The following is a 24360-nucleotide window of genomic DNA, read 5'->3' as shown; positions in this document are numbered from 1 at the left end:
TGACCAGTAATTGGGCGTGCAGAGGTGTGGATTGGTGATAGCAGAAGGTTATTATTGATTTGAGGGGTGGGTTGGAGGGAGGAGTGCCCAGAATTAAAGGGAGCTGGTTAGAAGACTATTGTCAGCATTAATGTGAGGGGGTGAAGTATCTATACTTTACTTGGTGGGATAATCGAGATGATACGTAGGATGTTGGATAATATGATAAAACTTGGATACAAACAGAAAGTGCTGGATATACATAGCAGGTCTCGCAGCATCTGGAGAGAGAAACAGAGATAACGTTTCAGGTCTGTGACCTTTCATCAGAACTTGGATCTGCTTTCATTCAAGCAGAGGAGGCTTTAACAGTAATGAAGGACAAAGTAGGCAGAAATACTTCTTCCAATGATTCATGACTGAAGATTAAATGTAGAGATTTAGGACAGAAAGTGAGACGAGCCTTTTTACATGGAGGATTGTGAGTATATGTCATGCACTCTCAGAATTAAAGTTTAAAAAATAACCGTGCCAACATTTAAGAAGAGGTCAGAAGGGTGGTCAAAGGGAAAGGAAATCAAGGGAATAGTGTAGCCATATTGGATTATGACTACTGTTTGTCGAGAGCAAAAAAGAAGAACTTGCATTTATATAGTGTCTTTCGCCACCTTGGGACGACTCAAAGCGTTTCACAGCCAAGAGTAGTCACTGTTGTAATATTGGAAACTCAGGGACCAATTTGCGCACAGCAAGCTCCCACTGACAACAATGAAATAAGTGACCAGATAACCTATTTTAGTGGTGCTTGTTTGGGGACAATGTGGAGAGCTCTTCAAATAGTGCTGTGGCATCTTTCACATCCACGTAAGAGAGCTGTATAAAGAGATTAAATGGGTAGTTTCTGTCCATCGGAGGGTAGAGGAACAATGGCTCTAGAAAGAGATGAAATGGTTAAAATCTATCCATTGTAGAGTAGAATGTACATGGGCTATAGAAAGAGATGAAATGGTTGAAATCTATCCATTGTAGAGTAGAATGTACATGAGCTATAGAAAGAGATGAAATGGTTAAAATCTATCCATTGTAGAGTAGAATGTACATGGGCTATAGAAAGAGATTAAATGGGTAGTTTCTGTCCCTTGTAGGGTAGAATGTACAAAGGCTGAAGAAGAAATGGTTTGATGAACAATCGTCTTTCTCATTTTGTGCTTTCTTCTGTTTGTTTCAGTGCTCTTGCTGTTTTTTGAAGTCTCTGCTATCTCATCACGTCAAGAAAGCTTGCAGCCCAGTGGAACACTTTCTAAAGAGTGGAATTGGTGAAACTTACCAGAAGCAGGCAAACTACTATCTATGTTATATAAAGGGCAGCATCCCTGGATCTTCCAGGGACAATGAAAGTAATTCTGATTTCGATGTGGAAGTTGAACACTGAAAAATTGAGGAGGCATCCACCTAAGACAGGTAATGCTATACCCAATGATTTATTGGTGCGGTGTGCCCTTGGTATGTCCAGCTCTTGAGTACGGTGTGTCCTGGACACTGGTATAGTCTCTCCCACGTGTTGGTATAGAGTGACCCATACATTGTGACTCATACAAAGTTATAGTGTCTCCCACACATTGGGTTGGTGTCTCCCACACATGGATGTAGTGTGTCCCATACATGGTGTTATGGACAGATGGGAGATGATAGGGATAGTTACCCTTTTCTTCACCTCTCATCTGACTGAAGCATGCATGTTTTTAAAAAACGTTTTAACCCCTGACTGTTTTAATGGTCAACAAACAGACAAATGACAGGTTTTCTCATAAATTTAAAAGAAACATAAATGTTTATTATACAATACCCGAAAATATATGCAACCTTACCACTCTCACGCATACAGATACACACACGCACGCAAGAAAAGATAGAGAATAAAAGATAACATACGCTTAGGTCTGATGGTTTTAAAAAGAGTTCACTGTAAAACTTGTTTTTTCCCCTGGGGTGAAGACTTGAAAGGGTGCAGGGTTGTTTTTTTTCCTTTTTTTTTCTGGTTTACCGCAGTTTAGGTGTAGTTCACATGTAGCTTAAAGATGGTGCTCTTAGGCAGGGTCCTTCCTCTTCACTGGAATAGATAAAATTCTCACTTTTTGAACTAAAAACTGAATTAACCAACACCGATTCCACTCCGATTGTTCCAGAGCAGTTCTTTCTCCTGATTGATCAGTTTAAATCTGAGCCACTTTGGCGTTGCTCGGTCTGTTTGGGTTTGTTTCATAAGTTCATTATATAGTTCATAATTTCTCCTTGCGTGAGCATGACAATGGGTGCAGTGTGTCCCGTACATTGTTTATAGTCTCTCCCATGCATTGGTATAGGGCCTGTTACACATTAAAATAGTGTGTCCCACACTTTGGTATGGTGTGTCCCATACATGGGTGTGCGTCCCGTACACGGGTATGTATCCCGCGAATGCGCCCGGTGTGTCCCACACACGCTGGTATCGTTTCTCCCATACATTGATATGTTATGACACATACATTGGTATTATCTCTCTTGTACATTGTTATGGTGCCTCCCACACATTGGTATAGTGTGTCCCACAGACGAGTCAAGCAACAGCCTGACATAATCACTGAATCATAATTTACAACCAGTGTCCCCAACCCGTTCATCACCATCTCTGGGTATATCTACTGACAGGACAGACCCACCAGAGGTGGCGGCACAGTGATATACAGTCTGAGGAAGTGGACCTGGGAATCCTCAGTCGTGACTGTGGACCCCTGATGTCTTGTGGCATCAGGTCAAACATGGGCAAGGAAACTTCCTCCTGATTTCCACTTCCCGCCCTCCCTCAGCTGATAAATTAGTTGAACACCACTTGGAAGAAGCTACGAGGGTAGAAAGGGCACCGAATGTACTCTGGGTGGGGGAGTGTGGGAATAGTATTGCGCATATATTGGTATAGTGTGTCCCATACATTGGTGAAGACAGCAGGATCGGAGATTAAAGTATCGACAGCTGTGCTCTTCAGTTTCGTCCGGATCAATTTCGTTGAGAAAACCGCCCAGAGTGTCTGTGGCCACGGCGTGCGGTAAGTCCATTGAGGAGAAGAAGGAGCAGCGGGACCCTACGGAAACCTTGAGAAAAGGTACTCCGAGCACCCAAAAAATCCATGAACGGCTCCTCGGCCGCAACTTCAAAGCGCCCGCGGGAGATGGCTCGGAGAGCATCTGCAGCGCACAGTCGGCAATGCGGTATGCCTTTATTTAAACCACATCAAAAAACCCTTAGCGAAGATAACCACCTTTGTAAGTCTGCCCAAAGATGCTTCACCTCCCGAAGGACGCGTATGAGCTTTCTGGACGTCGATGGTGGGAACTGAGGAAATGGCTTATTACCTGCACCCACTTTCCCCTACCCCCTTTCCACCCCCCCCCCCCCCCCACCCTTCCCCTTCCCTGCTCCACCCTCTCAGCTCACCCCCTCACAACCCCGTCCCAGCCCCCCACTCGCACCCCCTTCCCCTGCACCCCCCCCCCCCCCCCACCCCCTCGCATCCCCTCCTCCCACCGGCATCATACTACACCTGTGTAGGGGCCCTAACAACCCCACTGCCTTGTGCGCATCTCGGGAGAGACCTAGGCTAAGGGAGTAAACCCTAACAGAAAATCCGGAGCGGAACCCCGTAGGCGGTCACGTGTCACCTTTGGAATGTTTTCGGCAGTTCCTGCAGCCATACCGGTGCCAAACGTCGTGCTCTGCACTCCTTTGGAACCAACCAGAAAGGCCGAGAGGGGGGTTTTGACAACTGGGCAACTCTCAACCTCCATAAATTCGCCCAGGCATGCACCATGGAGAGGTCACTCCATAGTTGCCTCACAGCGACTGAAACAACACGGAAGGCAGCAGTTACGGGTTATAAGTCCAGATAAATTGGCGTAGAAACTGGGCGCCACGGGTTGCCTTTGTCGGTGGGAGAGGTCATCGCACCTCACTGGACAGCTACCGCCTGCCTCAAACCGGGCAGCCCTGGTTAATAAGGTTCTGTCCCGCCACAGTCTACCTGCTTCAATGGGTGCTTGGAGCTCAGGGTCATTGCCCGAAAGGTGGACTGAAACACTGCACCAAACAACACGAAAAAAGGAAAGAAGGTACCAGCCCTTCGTTTTGCAAGCTGGAACATCAGAACTATGTGTCCTGGCCTGTCGGAAGACCTTACACAAATCAATGATTCTCGGAAGACTGCCATCATTAACAACGAGCTCAGTAGACTCATTGTACACCTATTCCTGTTTGGGGACTTTAATGCTGGGGTTGGGGCCGACCATGACTCATGGCCCTCCTGCCTTGGGCGCGATGGCGTTGGAAGGATGAATGAGAATGGGCAGAGACTGCTTGAGTTGTGTACCTATCATAACCTCTGCATCACCAACTCGTTCTTTCACACTAAACCCTGTCACCAGGTTTCATGGAGACACCCAAGATTGCGTTGTTGGCACCAGCTAGACTTCATTGTCACAAGGCAAGCCGCCTTAAACAGTGTTCAAATCACACGCAGCTTCCACAGTGCGGACTGCGACACCGACCACTCCCTGGTGTGCAGCAAGGTTAGACTCAGACCAAAGAAGTTGCATCATTCCAAGCAGAAGGGCCACCCGCGCATCAACACGAGCAGAATTTCTCATCCACAGCTGTTACAAAAATTTCTAAATTCACTTGTGTCAGCCCTTCAAAACACTCCCACAGGGGATGCTGAGATCAAGTGGGCTCACATCAGAGACGCCATCTATGAGTCAGCTTTGACCACCTACGGCAAAAGTGCGAGGAGAAATGCAGACTGGTTTCAATAATGAAGAGCTGGAACCTGTCATAGCCGCTAAGCGCATTGCACTGTTGAACTACAAGAAAGCCCCCAGCGAGTTAACATCCGCAGCACTTAAAGCAGCCAGAAGCACTGCACAAAGAACAGCCAGGCGCTGCGCAAACGACTACTGGCAACATATGCAGTCATATTCAGCTGGCCTCAGACACCGGAAACATCAAGGAATGTATGATGGCATTAAGAGAGCTCTTGGGCCAACCATCAAGAAGATCGCCCCCCCTCAAATCTAAATCAGGGGACATAATCACTGACCAATGCAAACAAATGGACCGCTGGGTTGAGCACTACCTAGAACTGTACTCCAGGGAGAATGTTGACACTGAGACTGCCCTCAAGGCAGCCCAGCCTCTACCAGCCATGGATGAGCTGGACATATAGCCAACCAAATCGGAACTCAGTGATGCCATTGATTCTCTAGCCAGCGGAAAAGCCCCTGGGAAGGACAGCATTACCCCTGAAATAATCAAGAGTGCCAAGCCTGCTATACTCTCAGCACTACATGAACTGCTTTGCCTGGGACGAGGGAGCAGTACCTCAGGACATGCGCAATGCCAATATCATCACCGTCTATAAAAACAAAGGTGACCGAGGTGACTGCAACAACTACCGTGGAATCTCCCTGCTCAGCATAGTGGGGAAAGTCTTTGCTCGAGTCGCTCTAAACAGGCTCCAGAAGCTGGCCGAGCGCGTCTACCCTGAGGCGCAGTGTGGCTTTCGTGCAGAGAGATCGACCATTGACATGCTGTTCTCCCTTCGTCAGATACAGGAGAAATGCCGCGAACAACAGATGCCCCTCTACATTGCTTTCATTGATCTCACCAAAGCCTTTGACCTCGTCAGCAGACGTGGTCTCTTCAGACTACTAGAAAAGATTGAATGCCCACCAAAGCTGCTAAGTATCATCACCTCATTCCATGACAATATGAAAGGCACAATTCAACATGGTGGCTCCTCCTCAGAGCCCTTTCCTATCCTGAGTGGCGTGAAACTGGGCTGTGTTCTCGCACCCACACTTTTTGGGATTTTCTTCTCCCTACTGCTTTCACATGCGTTCAAGTCCTCTGAAGAAGGAATTTTCCTCCACACAAAATCAGGGGGCAGGTTGTTCAACCTTGCCCGTCTAAGAGCAAAGTCCAAAGTACGGAAAGTCCTCATCAGGGAACTCCTCTTTGCTGACGATGCTGCTTTAACATCTCACACTAAAGAGTGCATGCAGAGTCTCATCGACAGGTTTGCGGCTGCCTGCAATGAATTTGGCCTAACCATCAGCCTCAAGAAAACGAACATCATGGGGCAGGACGTCAGAAATGCTCCATCCATCAATATTGGCGACCACGCTCTGGAAGTGGTTCAAGAGTTCACCTACCTAGGCTCAACTATCACCAGTAACCTGTCTCTAGATGCAGAAATCAACAAGCGCATGGGAAAGGCTTCCACTGCTATGTCCAGACTGGCCAAGAGAGTGTGGGAAAATGGTGCACTGACACGGAACACAAAAGTCCGAGTGTATCAGGCCTGTGTCCTCAGTATTTTGCTCTATGGCAGCGAGGCCTGGACAACGTATGCCAGCCAAGATCGACATCTCAATTCATTCCATCTTCGCTGCCTCCGGAGAATACTTGGCATCAGGTGGCAGGACCGTATCTCCAACACAGAAGTCCTCGAGGCGGCCAACATCCCCAGCTTATACACATTACTGAGTCAGCGGCGCTTGAGATGGCTTGGCCATGTGAGCCGCATGGAAGATGGCAGGATCCCCAAAGACACATTGTACAGCGAGCTCGCCACTGGTATCAGACCCACCGGCCGTCCATGTCTCCGCTTTAAAGACGTCTGCAAACGCGACATGAAATCCTGTGACATTGATCACAAGTCGTGGAAGTCAGTTGCCAGCGTTCGCCAGAGCTGGCGGACAGCCATAAAGGCGGGGCTAAAATGTGGAGAGTCGAAGAGACTTATATGTTGGCAGGAAAAAAGACAGAGGCGCAAGGGAAGAGCCAACTGTGTAACAGCCCAGACAATCAAATTTTTCTGCAGCACCTGTGGAAGAGCCTGTCACTCTAGAATTGGCCTTTGTAGCCACTCCAGGCGCTGCTCCACACACCACTGACAACCTCCAGGCGCTTACCCATTGTCTCTCGAGATAAGGAGGCCAAAGAAGATACATTGGTGTAGTGAGTACCATACATTGGTATAGTGTCTTCCACACATGAGGATGGTGTGTCCCACACATTTGGTATAATGCCTCCCACACATATGGAGGAATTTTATCCTGGCGTCGGGGGCCTCAACATCCGGAGAAACTGATGCAAAGATTCCCCGCATCGCCTCTTCTACGGAAGGCCTGCCTAATTTAGTGCCAGTAATGCAATTGCGTGCACAGTGGCGGGACTTCCACAGGATCAAGGACCCTGTCGCCAGAAGTCCTGTCATTACAGAGCTGCTGGCTGCAGCGCCACTGCGGAGGCGGTGGCTACTGCTGCAGGTGCACCCACCAAAGGCCGAGGAGGGTTGCTGGAATCTGGCCGCAATTGGCGGCGTGGCAGGATGCTATTCACACGCATTCCCCCCCTGGACTAAATTTTGATGGTGGCGGGAATCCTTCCCCCCACCCCCAACACCATCCCACTCAATTTTATGCTCTCCCTGCCGCAGGGGACAGCATAAAATTCCTCCCATAGTGTCTCCCACACTTTGGTATAGTGTCTCCCACACTTTGGTATAGTGTGACCCATATATTCATAGAGTGCTTCGCATAATTTAGTATACTGTGTCTCAGATAAGTATGGTGGGTCCCGTACGTGGGTGTGGTGCGTCCCATACCTGGGTATGGTGTGTCCCGTACATTTGTATAGTTTATACTGTGCATTGCTAGAGTTTATATTATACATTACTATTATTGGTACAGTGTGTCCCATATATTGGTATAGTCTCTTCCATATATTGGTATAGTCTCTTCCATATATTGGTATAGTCTCTCCCATTTATTGGTATTGTGTCCCATACACGTGGATGGTGTGACCATTTGTGGGTATAGTGTGTCCCCAATGTCGGTATAGTGTGACATGTACATTCATATACTGCTTCCTATAATTTAGTGTTGTGTCCGTACATGAGTGTAATGTGTCCCATAATGGGTATAGTGTATACTCTACATGGGTGTAGGGCATACTTTATATTGGTATAGTGTGTACTATACATTGTTGTAGTCTCTGCCATACATTGGTATAGTGTGCCCCATACATCACAGAATCACAGAAATTGTTACAGCACTGAAGGAGGCCATTCGGCCCACCTCCGAGTGAGCAATTCATTTTGTGCCATTTCCTGCCTTCTCCCCATAACCTTGTACATTCTTCCTTTTCAGGTAACTATCTAATTTCCTTTTGAGTGCCTCAATACAATATCCTAGGTTTTATTAATAGGGGCATAGAGTACATGAGTAAGGAGGTTATGTTGAACTTGTGTAAGACACTATTTCGGCCTCTTTTGAGTGCCTCTATTGAACCTGCCTCCACCCCACTCTTTGGCAGTGCATACCAGGTCCTAACCACTCGCTGCGTGAAAAAGTTTTTCCTCATGTCACCTTCTTTTGCAAACTCCTTAAATCTCTGTCCTTTTGTTCTTGATCCTTTCATGAGTGGGAACAGATTTTCCCTATCTACACTGTCCAAACCCCTCATGATTTTGAATACCTCTATCAAATCTCCTCTCAGCCTTCTCTTCCAAGGAAAACAGTCCCACCTTCTCCAATCTGTCTTCATAAATGTAGTTCCTCATCCCAAGAACCATTCTCGTGATCTTTTCTGCACTTTCTCCAATGCCTTCACATCTCTGCTTAAATGTGGTTCCCAGAGCTGGTCGCAGTGCTCCAGCTGAGGCCGAAATAGTGTCTTATACAAGTTCAACATAACCTCCTTGCTCATGTACTCTATGCCCCTATTAATAAAACCTAGGATATTGTATGCTTTATTGTCCTGCCACCTTCAATGACTTATGTACATATACACCTAGGTCCCGCTGCTCCTGCAGCCCCTTTAGAATTGTACCCTTTATTTTATATTGCCTGTCGATGTTCTTCCTACCAAAATTAATCACTTCATATTTCTCTGCATTGAACTTCATCTGCTTCTTGTCTGCCCATTCCACCAACTTGTCCTTTTGAAGTTCTGGACTATCCTCCTCACAGTTCACAATGCTTCCAAAGTTTGTATCATCTACAAATTTTGAAATTGTGCCCTGTACACCAAGGTCTAAGTCATTAATGTATGTGAGGAGGAGCAAGGGTCCCAACACTGACCCCTGGGGAACTCCACTATGTACCTTCCTCCAGCCCAAAAAATATCCATTAACCACTACTGTTTGTTTCCTGTCACTCAGCCAATTCCATATCCATGTTGCTACTGTCATTTTTATTCCATGAGCTTTGAATTTGCTCACAAGTCTGTTGTGTGGCACTGTATCAAATGCCTTTTACAGGTCCATGTACACCACATGAACAGCATTGACCTCATCAACCCTTGAAGTTACCTCTTCAAAAAACTCCAGCAAGTTAGTTAAACATGATTTTCCCTTGGCTGGCTTTCTTTAATTAACCTTCATTTGTCCATGTGACTATTTTGTCCCGAATTATTGTTTCTAGAGGTTTCCCCATCACCGAAGTTAAAGTGACTGGCTTGTAGTTATTGGGCTTAACTTTACATCCTTTTTTGAACAAGGGTATAGCAATTGCAATTATCCGGTCCTCTGACACCACCCCTAAGTCTAAGGAAGTCTCTCAAATTATGGTCAGTGCTTCCGCAATTTCCACTCTCCCTTCCCTCAGTATCTTTGGATGTATTAACACCCAGTTAAGGGCCTCTTCCTGCCATAGCTGCAATTACCCGTGCAGCGGGCAGCCGTGTCACCACACGGGAAGCGTGGCACGGGAAACGGTGCAGGCTGCTTCCCGGCTCCAGGGGGTGGAGGCTGTCCCTCGTTCAAAGGCACTTAGTGCCTGAACGAAGAACTGGGCATCAGGAAGGCGGGGGAAGGGGGGGGGGGGTGGGTGGTGCTCGCTCAGGGTGCTTGCTGCTAACCCCTCCTTCTCTGCAACCCTCACCCCACGAGACTTCTCCTGATCTGACCTACCTGAGGCCTGGGTCCAGCGACGATCTTTGGCCTCCAAGGACAGTCATGTACAGCAGCAGCCACTAGCTCCGCAGTGGCACTGCAGCTGCCGGGCTCTGATTGGCTTAATCCCAATCATTTAGTTTGCTCTTTAAAATTTAATTTAAAAGTGAAGGATAATCAGTGCCTTTACTTCCTGCTTTGCTGTCTGTGAGAATACCTCAACGTGATTGGCTGCCTACCCTGCTTGATGACATCATTGTTGCTGGATGTCTGGAGATCCCCTTGACTTGGCGCCAGGTTCAAATTGATCTTGGGGAAAGCAAAATCTACCCAGATCTTTGTGCACAGCTTTCTTCGAGGTTGGTGGAGAGTGTGGTCGCTTTGTCATTCTCCGAGAAATCCAGGCTATTGAGTTTTACTAGAAGTATTGAAGGCCAAGGGTAACAGCTTAAAGTGTCTTCAGGTATTCAAATTTCAACAAGATTGAAGATAATAAAACATTGAAATCCTGAAGCTTCCTTAGAGTACAAAGAAACTCCTCAGTGTAATTAGAAGTGAGGAGAAGCATGCTAATTATAGTTACACATTCAGTGAACAACATTAGCAGACAACTGAACTGCGATTAACAAGTACAACTCCCAAAAACATTTCTCTGCTTGATCAATCTGTGTGAAAACCTAGAAGTGGATGCAGTTCAAAAATTTACAAGTATGAAATGAGAATCTTTGTGACACCAATTATCCAAATTGTTTTTATCTAAAGCTCTTCCAGTAGCTTTTAGTCTTAAGGGATTTTTATGAGCCACAGACATGCGTCTGAGCATTGTTAAACAGAGTTTAGAATGCTTTCGAAGTGTACTTTATTTTCAATGTGCGACATTCACTGAGAGGCAACCAATGTGCAAGTGCTAATGAGGTGAGTGCTATAGCGACTGTCCAATAACTAAACATAAATTGAAGATGAAAATGCCGGGAGCTGCACGTCCGTGGCCTTGGAACCAATTGGTGACGGTGGTTATGTTGTAAAGAGTAATTTCTGCCACTTTTGATCCAGAGAACACTTTAATCCAGAGAATCCTTTAAAATGGTTTATTCCAAGACAATAATCTTCTTGCTGTAATAATGACACTCTATGATGGGACAAGTAAGACCTGGGTGAGAAACGTTTTCATCACTTTAAAGAGGCTTCATCAAATGTGCCTGAGTATGAGGATGGCATTGCTGGCTTTTGCAAATATTTGAATGCATTGCCCAAAATTTGATTTGGGCGGCTTTGTATTTGGGATTTGTATTGCCGCCCCCCCTCCCCCACCCCCCCCCCCCGCATTCAGCAGGACGAAGGCACCAAGTCATGGAAAAGCTGTTTACCAAATGTTATGTTTTGCCTTTTCCAAACAGGAGGTTCCTGGTTCAAATTTGACCAATCTGCCAAAAGTGTGTACACAAGTAAACTTCCTCTCAAAAAAATAAATGGGCTCAAGTCTATCTTCTGTATCGCTGGAAAGTCAAACAGATTCTGGGGGGTAATTTTAACCTGTGCAGATGGTGTGAATTTGGAATGGCCATCTGTTCTACACCTCTTTCGATTTTCAATTCCATTGATGTTCACGGTGGCCGACCTGATATTGTCCCTTTTACGCTCTGACCAAAATTTAAACTTGCCCCCAGAATTTAAACTTGCACCCAGAATTTAAACTTACCCCCAGAGCAGTGTGAAAAGGTCACTTGACTGTGTAAATTGGATTCTCCTGGCCCCAGGACAGTGAATGAAATATATATCACTGCTACGGCTAGCTATTGAGGCCAAGCTGTGTAAAACTTTGCTTTTTTTTTTAAACTGGTAATACAGCAGCGAGTTCTATATTAATATAGAGGTGAGGTCCCGGAGGACTGGAGAATTGCTAATGTTGTCCCCTTGTTTAAGAAGGGTAGCAGGGATAATCCAGTTAATTATAGACCGGTGAGCCTGACGTCAGTGGTAGGGAAGCTGCTGGAGAAGATACTGAGGGATAGGATCTATTCCCATTTGGAAGAAAATGGGCTTATCAGTGATAGGCAACATGGTTTTGTGCAGGGAAGGTCATGTCTTACCAACTTAATAGAATTCTTTGAGGAAGTGACAAAGTTGATTGATGGGGGAAGGGCTGTAGATGTCATGTACATGGACTTCAGTAAGGCATTTGATAAGGTTCCCCATGGTAGGCTGATGGAGAAAGTGAAGGCGCATGGGGTCCAAGGTGTACTAGCTAGATGGATAAAGAACTGGCTGGGCAACAGGAGACAGAGAGTAGCAGTGGAAGGGAGTTTCTCAAAATGGAGACGTGTAACCAGTGGTGTTCCACAGGGATCCGTGCTGGGACCACTGTTGTTTGTGATATACATAAATGTTTTGGAGGAAAGTATAGGTGGTCTGATTAGCACGTTTGCAGACGACACTAAGATTGGTGGAGTAGCAGATAGTGAAGGGGACTGTCAGAGAATACAGCAGAATATAGATAGATTGGAGAGTTGGGCAGAGAAATGGCAGATGGAGTTCAATCAGGGCAAATGCGAGGTGATGCATTTTGGAAGATCCAATTCAAGAGTGAGCTATACAGTAAATGGAAAAGTCCTGGGGAAAATTGATGTACAGAGAGATTTGGGTGTTCAGGTCCATTGTTCCCTGAAGGTGGCAACGCAGGTCAATAGAGTGGTCAAGAAGGCATACGGCATGCTTTCCTTCATCAGACGGGGTATTGAGTACAAGAGTTGGCAGGTCATGTTACAGTTGTATAGGACTTTGGTTCGGCCACATTTGGAATACTGCGTGCAGTTCTGGTCGCCACATTACCAAAAGGATGTGGATGCTTTGGAGAAGGTGCAGAGGAGGTTCACCAGGATGTTGCCTGGTATGGAGGGCACTAGCTATGAAGAGAGGTTGCGTAGATTAGGATTATTTTCATTAGAAAGACGGAGGTTGAGGGGGGACCTGATTGAGGTGTACAAAATCATGAGAGGTATAGACAGGTTGGATAGCAAGAAGCTTTTTCCCAGAGTGGGGGATTCAATTACTAGGGGTCACGAGTTCAAAGTGAAAGGGGAAAAGTTTAGGGGGGATATGCGTGGAAAGCTCTTTACGCAGAGGGTGGTGGGTGCCTGGAACGCGTTGCCAGCGGAGGTGGTAGACGCGGGCACGATAGCGTCTTTTAAGATGTATCTAGACAGATACATGAATGGGCAGGAAGTAAAGAGATACAGACCCTTACAAAATAGGCGACAGGTTTAGATAGAGGATCTGGATCGGCGCAGGCTTGGAGGGCCGAAGGGCCTGTTCCTGTGCTGTAATTTTCTTTGTTCTTTGTTCATCCGGTCCTGGTGCTTTAACAACTTTTTTTTATTCATTCATGGGATGTGGGCATTGCTGGCTAGGCCAGCATTTATTGCCCATCCCTAATTGCCCTTGAGAAGCTGGTGGTGAGCTGCCTACTTGAACCACTGCAGTCCTTGTGGGGTATGTAAACCCACAGTGCTGTTAGGAAGGGAGTTCCAGGACTTTGACCCTGTGACAACGAAGGAATGGCGACATAGTTCCAAGTCAGGGTGGTGTGTGGCTTGGAGGGAAACTTGCAGGGGGTGGTGTTCCCATGCATTTGCTGCCCTTGTCCTTCTAGGTGGTAGAGGTCACAGGTTTGGAAGGTGATGTTTAAGGAGCCTTGGTGCGTTGCTGCAGTGCATCTTGTAAATGGTACACACTGCTGCCACTGTGCGTCGGTGGTGGAGGGAGTGAATGTTTGTGGATGGGGTGCCAATCAAGCGGGCTGCTTTGTCCTGGATGATGTCGAGCATCTTTGAGCTGCACCCATCCAAGCAAGTGGAGAGTACTGCATCACAGTCCTGACTTGTGCCTTGCAGATGGAGGACAGGCTTTGGATAGTCAGGAGGTGAGTTGCTTGCTGCAGGATTCCTAGCCTCTGACCTGCTCTTGTATGGCTGGCCTAGTTCAGTTTCTGGTCAATGGTAACCCCCAGAATGTTGTTAGTGGGGGATTCAGCGATGGTAATGCCATTGAATGTCAAGGGGAGATTGTTAGATTCTCTCTTTTTGGAGATGGACGTTGCCTGGCATTTGTGTGGCATGAATGTTACTTGCCACTTATCAGCCCAAGCATGGATATTGTCCAGGTCTTGCTGCATTTCAACACGAACTGCTTCAGTATCTGAGGAGTCGCGAATGGTGCTGAACATTGTGCACTCATCAGCGAACACCGGATTTCTGACCTGATGATTGAAGGAAGGTCATTGATGAAGCAGCTGAAGATGGTTGGGCCTAGGATACCACCCTGAGGAATTCCTGCAGTGATGTCCTGGAACTGAGATGATTGACCTCCAACAACCACAATCATCTTCCTTTGTTCTAGGTATGACTCCAACCAGCGGAGAGTTTTTCCCGATTCCCATTGACTCCAGTTTTGCTAGGGCTCCTTGATGCCATACTTGGTCAAATGCTGCCTTGATGTCAAGGGCTGTCACTTTCACCTCATCTCTTGAGTTCAGCTCTTCTATCCATGTTTGAACCAAAGCTGTAATGAGGTCAGGAGCTGAGTGGCCCTGGCGGAACCCAAACTGAGCATCACTGAGCAGGTTATTGCTAAGCAAATGCCGCTTGATAGCACTGTCGATGACAGCTTTCATCACTTTACTGATGATCGAGAGTACATTGATAGGGCGGTAAATGGCTGGGTTGGACTTGTCCTGCATTTTGTGTACAGGAGATACCTGGACAATTTTGCGCATTGCCGGGTAGATGCCAGTGTTGTAGCTGTACTGGAACATCTTGGCTAGGGGTGCGGCAAGTTCTGGAGCACAGATCTTCAGGAGTATTGTCAGCCTTTGCAGTATTCGGAGCCTTCAGTTGTTTCTTGATATCACGTGGAGTGAATAGAATTGGCTGAAGTCTGGCATCTGTGATTCTGGGCACTTGAGGAGGAGGCTGAGATGGATCATCAACTCGGCACTTGTGGCTGAAGATGGTGGCAAATGCTTCAGCCTTGTCTTTTGCACTGATGTGCTGGGCTCCCCCATCATTGAGGATGTGGATATTTGTGGTGCCACCTCCTACAGGTGGTTGTTTAATTGTACACCACCATTCATGGCTTAGCTTAGGTCTGTCTATCACATGCTGCTTACTCAGTTTGGCACGCAAGTGGTCCTGGGTTGTAGCTTCACCAGGTCGACAACTGATTTTGAGATATGCCTGGTGCTACTCCTGGCATGCCCTCCTGCACTCTTCATTGAACCAGGGTTGCTCTCCCGGCTTGATGATAATGGTAGAGTGGGGGATATGCCGTTCCATGAGGTTACAGATTGTGGTTGAGTACAATTCTGCTGCTGCTGATGGCCCACAGCACCTCATGGATGCCCAGTTTTGCATTGCTAGATCTGTTCAAAATCTATCCCATTTAGCATGGTGGTAGTGCCACACAACACGATGGAGGGTATCCTCAATGTAAAGGCGGAACTTCGTCTCCACAAGGACTGTGGGATGCATCTGCAGCAGGCAGATTGTGAGGACGAGGTCAAGTATGTTCTCCCCTTTTGTTGTTTCTGTCACCATTTGCTGCAGACCCAGTCTAGCAGCTTTGTCCTTTAGGACTCAGCCAGCTTGGTCAGTGGTGGTGCTCCCGAGCCACTCTTGGTGATGGACTTTGCAGTCCCCCACTCAGGGTACATTCTGTGCCCCTGTCACCCTCAATGCTTCCTCCAAGTGGTGTTCAACATGGAGGAGTACTAATTCATCAGCTGAGGGAGAGTGGTAGGTGGTAATCAGCAGGAGGTTTCCTTGCCCATGTTTGACCTGATGCCAGGAGACTTCATGGGGTCTGGAGCCGATGTTGAGGACTCGCAGCAGGGCAACTCCCTCCCGACTGTATACCACAGTGCAGCTGCCTCTGCTGAGTCTGTCCTGCCAGTGGGACAGGACGTACCCGGGGATGGTGATGGTGGTGTTTGGGACATTGTCTGTGACGTATGATTCCGTGAGTATGACTATGTCAGGCTGTTGATTGACTAGTCTGTGAGACAGCTCTCCCAACTTTGGCACAAGCCCACAGATGTTTGTAAGGAGGACTTTGCAGGGTTGACAGGGCTGGGTTTGCTATGGTCATTTCCAGTGCTAGGTCGATGCCAGGTGGTCCATCTGGTTTTATTCTTTATTGACTTTGTAGCGTAACTTTAAGTATAGAAAGCCTATTTAATACCACCTGCTTATCAATTTTAAATCCTTCTAGTGTATTAATTACCTCCTCTTTCACCGTGGCCTGGGTAGCATCTTCCTCCTTGGTAAAGACAGATGCAAAGTATTCATTTAATACTTAAGCTGTTGTCCCACCCTCCATGTGTAAGTCCCCCCTTTTGGTCCCTGATCGGCCCTACTCCACCTTTTACCACCCTCTTACTATTTATATGCTTATTTGAAGGCTTTGGGATTCCCTTCTATGTTAGCTGCCAGTCTCTTTTCATACTCTGTCTTTGCTTTTCTTAATTACTTTTTCACTTCTCCTCTGAACCTTCTATATTCAGCCTGGTTCTGCATTGTATTATCTACCTGACATCTGTCATAAGCACACTTTTTCTTCTTCATCTTCATCTCTATGTGTTTTGTCATCCAGGGAGCTCTGGATTTGTTTCCCTACCTTTCTCCTTTGTGGGAATATACCTTGATTGTGCCTGAATTATCTCTTCTTTGACGGTGTATTGGTACATTGGTATTGTGTCTCCCATATATTGGTATAGGCTCTCCCATAGATTGCTATAGTGTGTACCCAATAGATTAGTCAAGCGGCAGCCTGATCATGAGGCTCTGGTATTAGTGGGAATATATTCAGCTAGATTGAGAACTGACTGAAAGGACATAGGTAGAAAGTAGTTCTAGATTTAGATTTGTTTGGAGACCAGTCACCAGTGCTATCCCACAGGAATCAGTGTTGGGAGCGTTGCCCTTTCCTTTTTTTATTCATTCATGGGATGTGGGCGTATTACCCATCTCTAATTGCTCTTAGGAAGTGATGATGAACTGCTTTCTTGCACCGCTGCAGTCTGTGGTGTAAATACACCCCCTACATTATTAGGGAGGGAGTTCCAAGATTTTGACCTAGTGACAGTGAAGGAATGTCGATCATAGTTCCAAATCAGGATGGTGTGTGATTTTGAGGGAAGCTTGCAGGTGGTGGGTCTTCCCATGAGCCTGCTGCCCTTGTCCTTCTAGGTGGTAGAGGTTGCAGGTTTGGTAGGTGCTGTCAAAGGAGCCTTGGTGAGTTGCCTCAGTGCATCTTGTAGATGGTACACACTGCAGCTGGTGGTGGATGGGGTGCCAGTCAAGTGAGCTGCTTTGTCCTGGATGGAGTCGAGCTTCTTGAGTGTGCTGAACCCATCCAGGCAAGTGGAGAGTATTTTATCACACTCCTGACTTTTGCCTTGTTGATGGCGGACAGGCTTTGGGGGAGTCAGAAGGTGTTACTTGCCGCAGAATTCCCAGCCTCTGACCTCATAGAATCACAGAGTCATAGAGTCGTGCAGCCTAGAAACAGGCCCTTTGGCCCACCGTGTCCATGCCGACCATAATGCCTATCTATACTAATCCCACCTGCCTGCATTAATTCCATATCCCTCTATGCCTTGCTCATTCAAGTACCTGTCCAGATGCCTCTTAAATGTTGCTACTGTTCCTGCTTCCACCACCTCCTCAGGCAGCTCATTCCAGATACCCACTATTTTTTGTGTGAAAAATTTACCCCTTTGATCCCCTTTAAACCTCCTCCCTCTCACCTTAAATCTATGCCCTCTAGTTTTACTCACCCCTACCATGGGAAACAGATTCTGACTATCTACCCTCTCTTTGCCTCTCATATTTTTATATACCTCTATCATGTCCCCTCTCAGCCTCCTTCGCTCCAGGGAAAACAGACCCAGCCTATCCAATCTCTCTTTATAACTCAAGCCCTACAAACCAAGCAACATCCTTGTGAATCTTTTCTGCACCCTCTCCAGCTTAATCATATCTTTCCTGTAGTGCAGCGACCAGAACTGCACACAGTATTCCAAATGCGGCCTAACCAATGTTATGTACAACTGTAACATGACGTCCCAACTCTTGTACTCAATGCCTCGGCCGATGAAGGCAAGCATGCCATACGCCTTCTTCACCACCCTGTCTACCTGTGTTGCCACTTTCAGGGAACTATGTACTTGCACCCCAAGGTCTCTCTGCTCAACAACACTCCCCAGGGCCCTGCCATTCACTGTATATGTCCTGCCCTGGTTTAACTTCCCAAAATGCATCACTTCACACTTGTCTGTGTTAAATTCCATTTGCCACTCCATTGCTCACTTTCCCAGTTGATCTATATCCTGTTGTAACCTTAGACAACCTTCTTCACTGTCCACTATACCACCAATTCTGGTGTCATTTGCGAACTTACTAATCATGCCCCTTACATTCACATCCAAGTCATTAATATATATGACAAACAACAGAGAGCCCAGCACCGATCCCTGTGGCACACCACTGGTCACCGGCCTCCAATCTGAAAAACAACCCTCCACTGCCACCCTCTGCCTCCTATCAGCAAGCCAGTTTTGTATCCAATTTGCTAGCTCACCCTGGATCCCATGTGTTCGAACCTTCTGCACCAGCCTACCATGCGCGACCTTGTCAAAGGCCTTGCTAAAGTCCATGTAGACAACGTCCATCGCCCTGCCCTCTCAATCCTCTTGGTCACCTCCTCAAAAAACTCAATCAAATTCGTGAGACATGATTTCCCACGCACAAAGCCATGCTGACTATCCCTAATCAGACCAAGCCTTTCCAGATGCATATAAATCCTGTCTCTCAGAATCCCTGCCAATAACTTTCCCACCACTGATGTAAGGCCCACCGGCCTGTAGTTCCCTGGCTTATCCCTGCTGCCCTTCTTAAATAAAGGCACAACATTAGCTATCCTCCAGTCTTCCGGTACCTCACCCGTAGCTAATGATGATACAAAAATCTCTGCCAGGGCCCCAGTAATCTCCTCCCTTGCTTCCCATAGCATCCTACTCTTGTAACCACAGTATTTATGTGGCTGGTCAAGTTAAGGTTCTGGTCAATGGTGATCCCCAGGATGTCGGTGATGCCGTAATATCTGAGGAGTTGCGAATGGCACTGAACACTCTGCAATCGTCAGTGAGCATCCCCACTTCTGATCCTTTGTTGGAGGGAAGGTTGTTGATGAAGTAACTGAAGATGGTTGGTCTTAGGATACAGCAGTGAGGAGCTTTTGTAACACTGTCCTGGGGCTGAGATGACTGGCTTTCAACAACCACAACCATCTTCCTTTGTAGTAGATATGACTTGAGTCAGTGGAGAGCTTTCCTCTTGATTCCCATTGACTGCAAATTTACTCAGACTCCTAGATACCACACTCGGTCAAATGCTAACTTGTTGTCAAGGCTGTCACTCTACCGAGAGCTCTGGATTTGTTTACTTCACTGCTAAAATTTAGCTATTTTATCCATGTTTGGATCAAGTAATGATGTCTGGACCCCAGTGGTCCTGGCAGAACCCCATCTGAATATCGGTTAGAATGTTGTTGGTGAGAAAGTGCTACTTGATAGCAGTGTCGATGACACCTTCCATCACTGTGCTGATGATTGAGAATAGACTGTTGGGACGGTAATTGGTCGGTTTGGATTTGTCCTGCTTTTTGTGTACAGGACATATGTGGACAATTTTCCACATTGTCGATTGGCTTAATGATCTGGATATAGATATTGGGTGGGGGGGGCATCATCTTCAAATCTTGAGATGCCATGCAGGTCTGTCGAAGTGTTAGCGCTGTAGATTATGCTTGACTGCTTCAGATGAATCTTAATGTGTTGTGACTTTGGATAATTGCAGTGCACGTGGTCTAGGAGAATGTCTGTCCACCATCATATACCCTACAGGGAAAAACATTCAAGAAGGTGGAGAAAGAAAGAGAAAGCGACGTAATATCTGGAGTCAGTCGCATGTTGGGCTACATTCATAGGACAATTGATTATAAGATGTGCTGTTCTGTTTTGTCTTTGTACAAGACTTTGCTCAGGCCTCACTTGGAATACTGTACCCAGTTTTGGTCTCCTCACATGATCGGAAATAGTCTGGCTTTTGAAAGGGCGCAGAGCAGGGCCATTAGACAGATTCCCAGTATAAAGCATCTTAGTTGTTAAGATAGGCTAAAAAAAGGTTGGGCTGTACACTTTGAAATGGCATAGACTTAGGGGTGTCCTGATTTTGGTGTATAAGATGATGAAAGGAATAGATTGCGTTTTAATTGACCGTTTGTTCCAATTAAATAGGCTTGGAAGGAGCAGGGTGACAATTTGAAGTTGTGTAAAGCTATATCTAGGTTAGATGCCAGGAGGTGGTTCTTTGTCCAGAGAGTAGTGGACCTCTAGAACTGACTGCTGTCACTTGTGGTGGACCTGATTCACTGAATTCCTTCAGGCAAGAGCTGGACCTGTTTCTCATTGGGGTGGAGATCACCTCTTGCAAAAGGTTGGTCGTTTGGGGAATTCAGGGCCAGAGTGATCTTGGACTAGTTTTGATCACATAGTTGGGCTGGTGAGGAATTTCCTAGATTTCCCCTAGTTGGCCTTGGTTTATATCTGTTTTTTGGCTTCTCCCAGGAGATCACATGGTTTTGGGTGGGCTGGAGAGTATATATGTTGTGAAACACAATGTGTAGGACAGGGTGGATGCACCAGAGAGTCTATGTGTCTACCACTGTTTGTGAGGGTTTTAACCTCTCTAACTTTGCTAGGTTATCAATTATCTATCTTAAATGACTTGATATCCTTTTTTGGTCTCTTCTTCTATTGTCAAGTCCATCTTGTTAGTTCTGCCTGTAAATACTAACGCAAAGTAACTATTCAATATTTCTGCCATTTCATTGTCATTAGCTGTGGGTTTATCATATTCCTATCTATACTCATCTTAATTTTATTTTGTTTTTTTGTATGTTCATGGAATACTTCACTATCATTTAATATTCCTTGATCATTTAATTTCATAGTTCCTCATTATCTTCCTAATTTTTTTTAACTTCTTTCCTAACTTCTTCATATTCCCTTATTGTCTATGTACATAGTGTATCTCTTTTTCTTCAGATTCAATTTTAGCCTTAACTCTTCATTCATCCTTCTGTTGCACTATTGGCTAATTTGTTCTTGTTTTAGTGGAATATATTTCTCTTGAATGCTACTGATACTTTTAAAAACTATTTTCCACTGCTATTCTATCTCTTAGTTTGTTACGACCTCTGTAAGATCATTGATATGAAAAATACAAGATATAAAACCCCAAACCAATTTCAAGAATTACACATGATTTCACGTTTTAAGACTTGTTATATAACAACTAAACTAAAAGAAATCCCCAATTAACTAAATAGTACTTTGTAAGTTGCTGATACCACAAATTACAAAGAAAGTTATTTTCTTTACTTATTGAAATACTTGAAAAACACTTATACATTACGCCGTCCTTTTTGATGATGAACTCCTTTGTGGTTAAAAGTCCCAAACTCCTCCCAGTTGCAATGGGTTGGATCTCCCAGACTATCTCAAAGATCAGTGTTCTCTTTGTTCACTTCTCTGAGTACTTCTTACCTGGAGATCTGTGAATAAGGCATTTTCTGGTGATCCTGCTGGTCTTCTACTTCTTTCAAAACAGGTTCAACTCTTCATAGATCAAAATACTGCAGATGCTGGATTCTGAAATGAGAACAGAAAGTGCTGAAAATACTCAGGTGTGGCAGCATCTGTGGAGAGAGAAACAGAGTTAACGTTTCAGGTCTGCAACCCTTCGTCAGAACTGGCAAAAGTTAGAAATGTAACAGTCTTTGAGCAAGTGAGAGGGGGAGGGGGGGAAGTAGAACAAGAAGGAAGGACTGTGCTAGGATGGAGGGGGGAGAGGTTAAATGACAGATGTCATGGAATAGAATTCATATGGAGTGCTAAATAGTTGTAGCTGAGGACAAAGCATGAGTCCAGAGAGAGTGCTAATGGCAGAATAATGAATAGCTCTGTACGAAAACAAAAACATGAAAAATAAGTTAAAGATTAGCACATGATTAATAAATAAATAAAATTACAAAAGAATAAATATATTAAAAAATGGGGCTCATGGTCTTAAATTATTGAACTCAATATTGAGTCCAGAACGCTGCAGAGTGCCGAATCAGAAAATGATCTTGCGTTGATGTATACTGGAATACTGTAGCAGGCCAAGGACGGAAATGTTGGCATGGAAACAAGGTGGAGGATTAAAATGGCAAGCAAACGGAAGCTCGGGATCATGCTTGCTGACGAGCAGAGGTCTTCTGCACAACGCACACCCAGTATGTTTTTGGTCTCCCCAGTGTAGAGGAGACCGCACTGTAAGCAGTGAATACAATATACTAAATTGAAAGAAGTACAAGTAAATCGCTGATATACCTGGAAGGAGTGTTTGGGGCTTTGGATGGTGAGGAGAGTGGAGGTAAAAGGGCAGGTACTACACCTCCTGTGATTGCATGAGAAGGTGCAGTGGGAAGGGGATGAGGTGTTGGTGATGATGGAGGAGTGGACCAGGGTGTCACAGAGGGATCAATCCCTTCAGATTACTGACAGGAGAGGGGAGGGGAGGATGTGTTTGGTGGTGGCATCACACTGGAGGTGGCGGAGGATGATCCTTTGGATGTGGAGGCTGATGGGGTGGAAAGTGAGGACAAGGAGAACCCTGTCGTGGTTCTGGGAGGGAGGGGAAGGGATGAGGGCAGAAGTGCGGGAAGTGGGTCAGATACGGTCGAGGGCCCTGTGAACCATAGTGGTGGTGGGGGGGGGAAATCCTCGGTTGAGGAAAAAGGGAGACATGTCAGAAGTGCTGTTGTGGAAGGGAGCATCATCAGAAATAAGAGCAAAATACTGCAGCTGCTGGAACTCTGAAATGAGAACAGAAAGTGCCGGAAATACCCAGCAGGTCTGGCAGCATCCTCACACCCAGGCTCCTGTAAGAATTCCATTCCATTCTCCCAGTTTCTCTGTCTCCTATGCATCTGTTCTGCAATTGTTTAAACATGATCATGTTACAAGGTCCAGAGTTTACCTTCCCCAGTTCTGTTTTCATCCCCTTAAGATTAGTTTTTTTTGGCTTTTGTCTTACTTACTGCTTTCTCAATCATTATTTTAAACCTTATATTGTGATTGCTATTGCCTAGATGTTTCCCTATGCTACTTCTCTTATTTGTTTGGTTCATTTCCCATTACTAGATCCAGCAATGATGCCTCTCTTGTTGGGCTTCTTGCATAGTGGGTAAGAAAGGGGTCTAGCCCTCACTGTAAAAATTCCATTTTCTTTTCCCCTTTCCCTACCTCCTCTTGCCAGTTTACTTGGGGGTAGCTGACATCACAACAACATCAACAACAACTTACATTTATGTGGTACCTTTAACATAATAAACCGTCCTAAGGTACTTCACAGGAGCATTATAAAACAAAATATAACATTGAGCAACATAAGGAGAAATTAGGTCAGATGACCAAAAGCTTTGTCAAAGTGGTAGGTTTTAAGGAGTGTCTTAAAGGAGGAAAGCAAGGTGGAGAGGTGCAGGGAGGGTATTCCAGAGCTTGGAGCCTAAGCAACTGAAAGCACGGCCACCAGTGGTAGAGTGATTAAAATCAGGGATTCTCAAGAGGCCAGAATTAGAGTGGCACAGATATCTTGGAGGGTTGTGGGGCTGGAGGGGATTGCAGAGATAGGCGGGGCGAGGCCATGGAGGGATTTGAAAACAAGGATGAGAATTTTAAAATCAAGACGTTGCTTCACTGGGATCCAATGTAGGTCAGTGAGCACAGGGGTGATAGTTGAATGGGAGTTAAGACATGGGCAGCAGAGTTTTGGATGACCTCAAGTTAACAGAGGGTAGAATTTGGGAGACCAGCCAGGAGCGCATTGGAATAGTCAAGTCTAGATGTAACAAAGACACGAATGAGGGTTTCAGCAGCAGATGAGCTGAGACAGGAGCGAAGTCGGGCGCTTTACAGAGGTGGAAATAGGCGATCTTAGTGATGGTGTGAATATGAGGTCGAAAGCTCATCTCTGGGTCAAAAATGACGTCAAGGTTTCAAACAGACTGGCTTAATCTGAGCCTGTTGCGAGGGAGAGAGATGGAGTTAGTAGCTGGGGAACGAGTTTGGAGCGGAGACTAAAAATGATGATTATTGTTCTGTCTTTACCTCATTTCATAGATTTGGCTACATATTTGTTCCTCCACCTCCTACTTACTATTAGGTAGGCTATAGAATGCCTCTTTCAGTTTGCTTACCCACTGTTTTTTTCAGGTTGTTTTTCTTCAGGTTTGCA

At 45.9% G+C, this 24360-nt stretch overlaps 1 protein-coding gene across 4 annotated transcripts in view; it reads left to right on the top strand.

Annotated features, from left to right (window-relative positions):
• The window catches only part of nr2c2 (nuclear receptor subfamily 2, group C, member 2), a 542318-nt gene that overhangs the window by 9029 nt on the left and 508929 nt on the right, over nt 1-24360 (top strand). For all 4 annotated transcript variants that reach the window (XM_068051311.1, XM_068051312.1, XM_068051310.1 and 1 more), the window contains exon 2: nt 1208-1440. The gene's annotated coding sequence lies outside the window, so the exon portion shown is untranslated. The remainder of the gene's footprint in view (nt 1-1207; nt 1441-24360) is intronic.

The sequence above is a fragment of the Heterodontus francisci genome, chromosome 19 (assembly GCF_036365525.1).
Source record: "Heterodontus francisci isolate sHetFra1 chromosome 19, sHetFra1.hap1, whole genome shotgun sequence".
Lineage (NCBI taxonomy): Eukaryota > Metazoa > Chordata > Chondrichthyes > Heterodontiformes > Heterodontidae > Heterodontus > Heterodontus francisci.
Note: the sequence above shows the minus strand (reverse complement) of the source record. Positions and strands in the feature narration are given on the sequence as shown.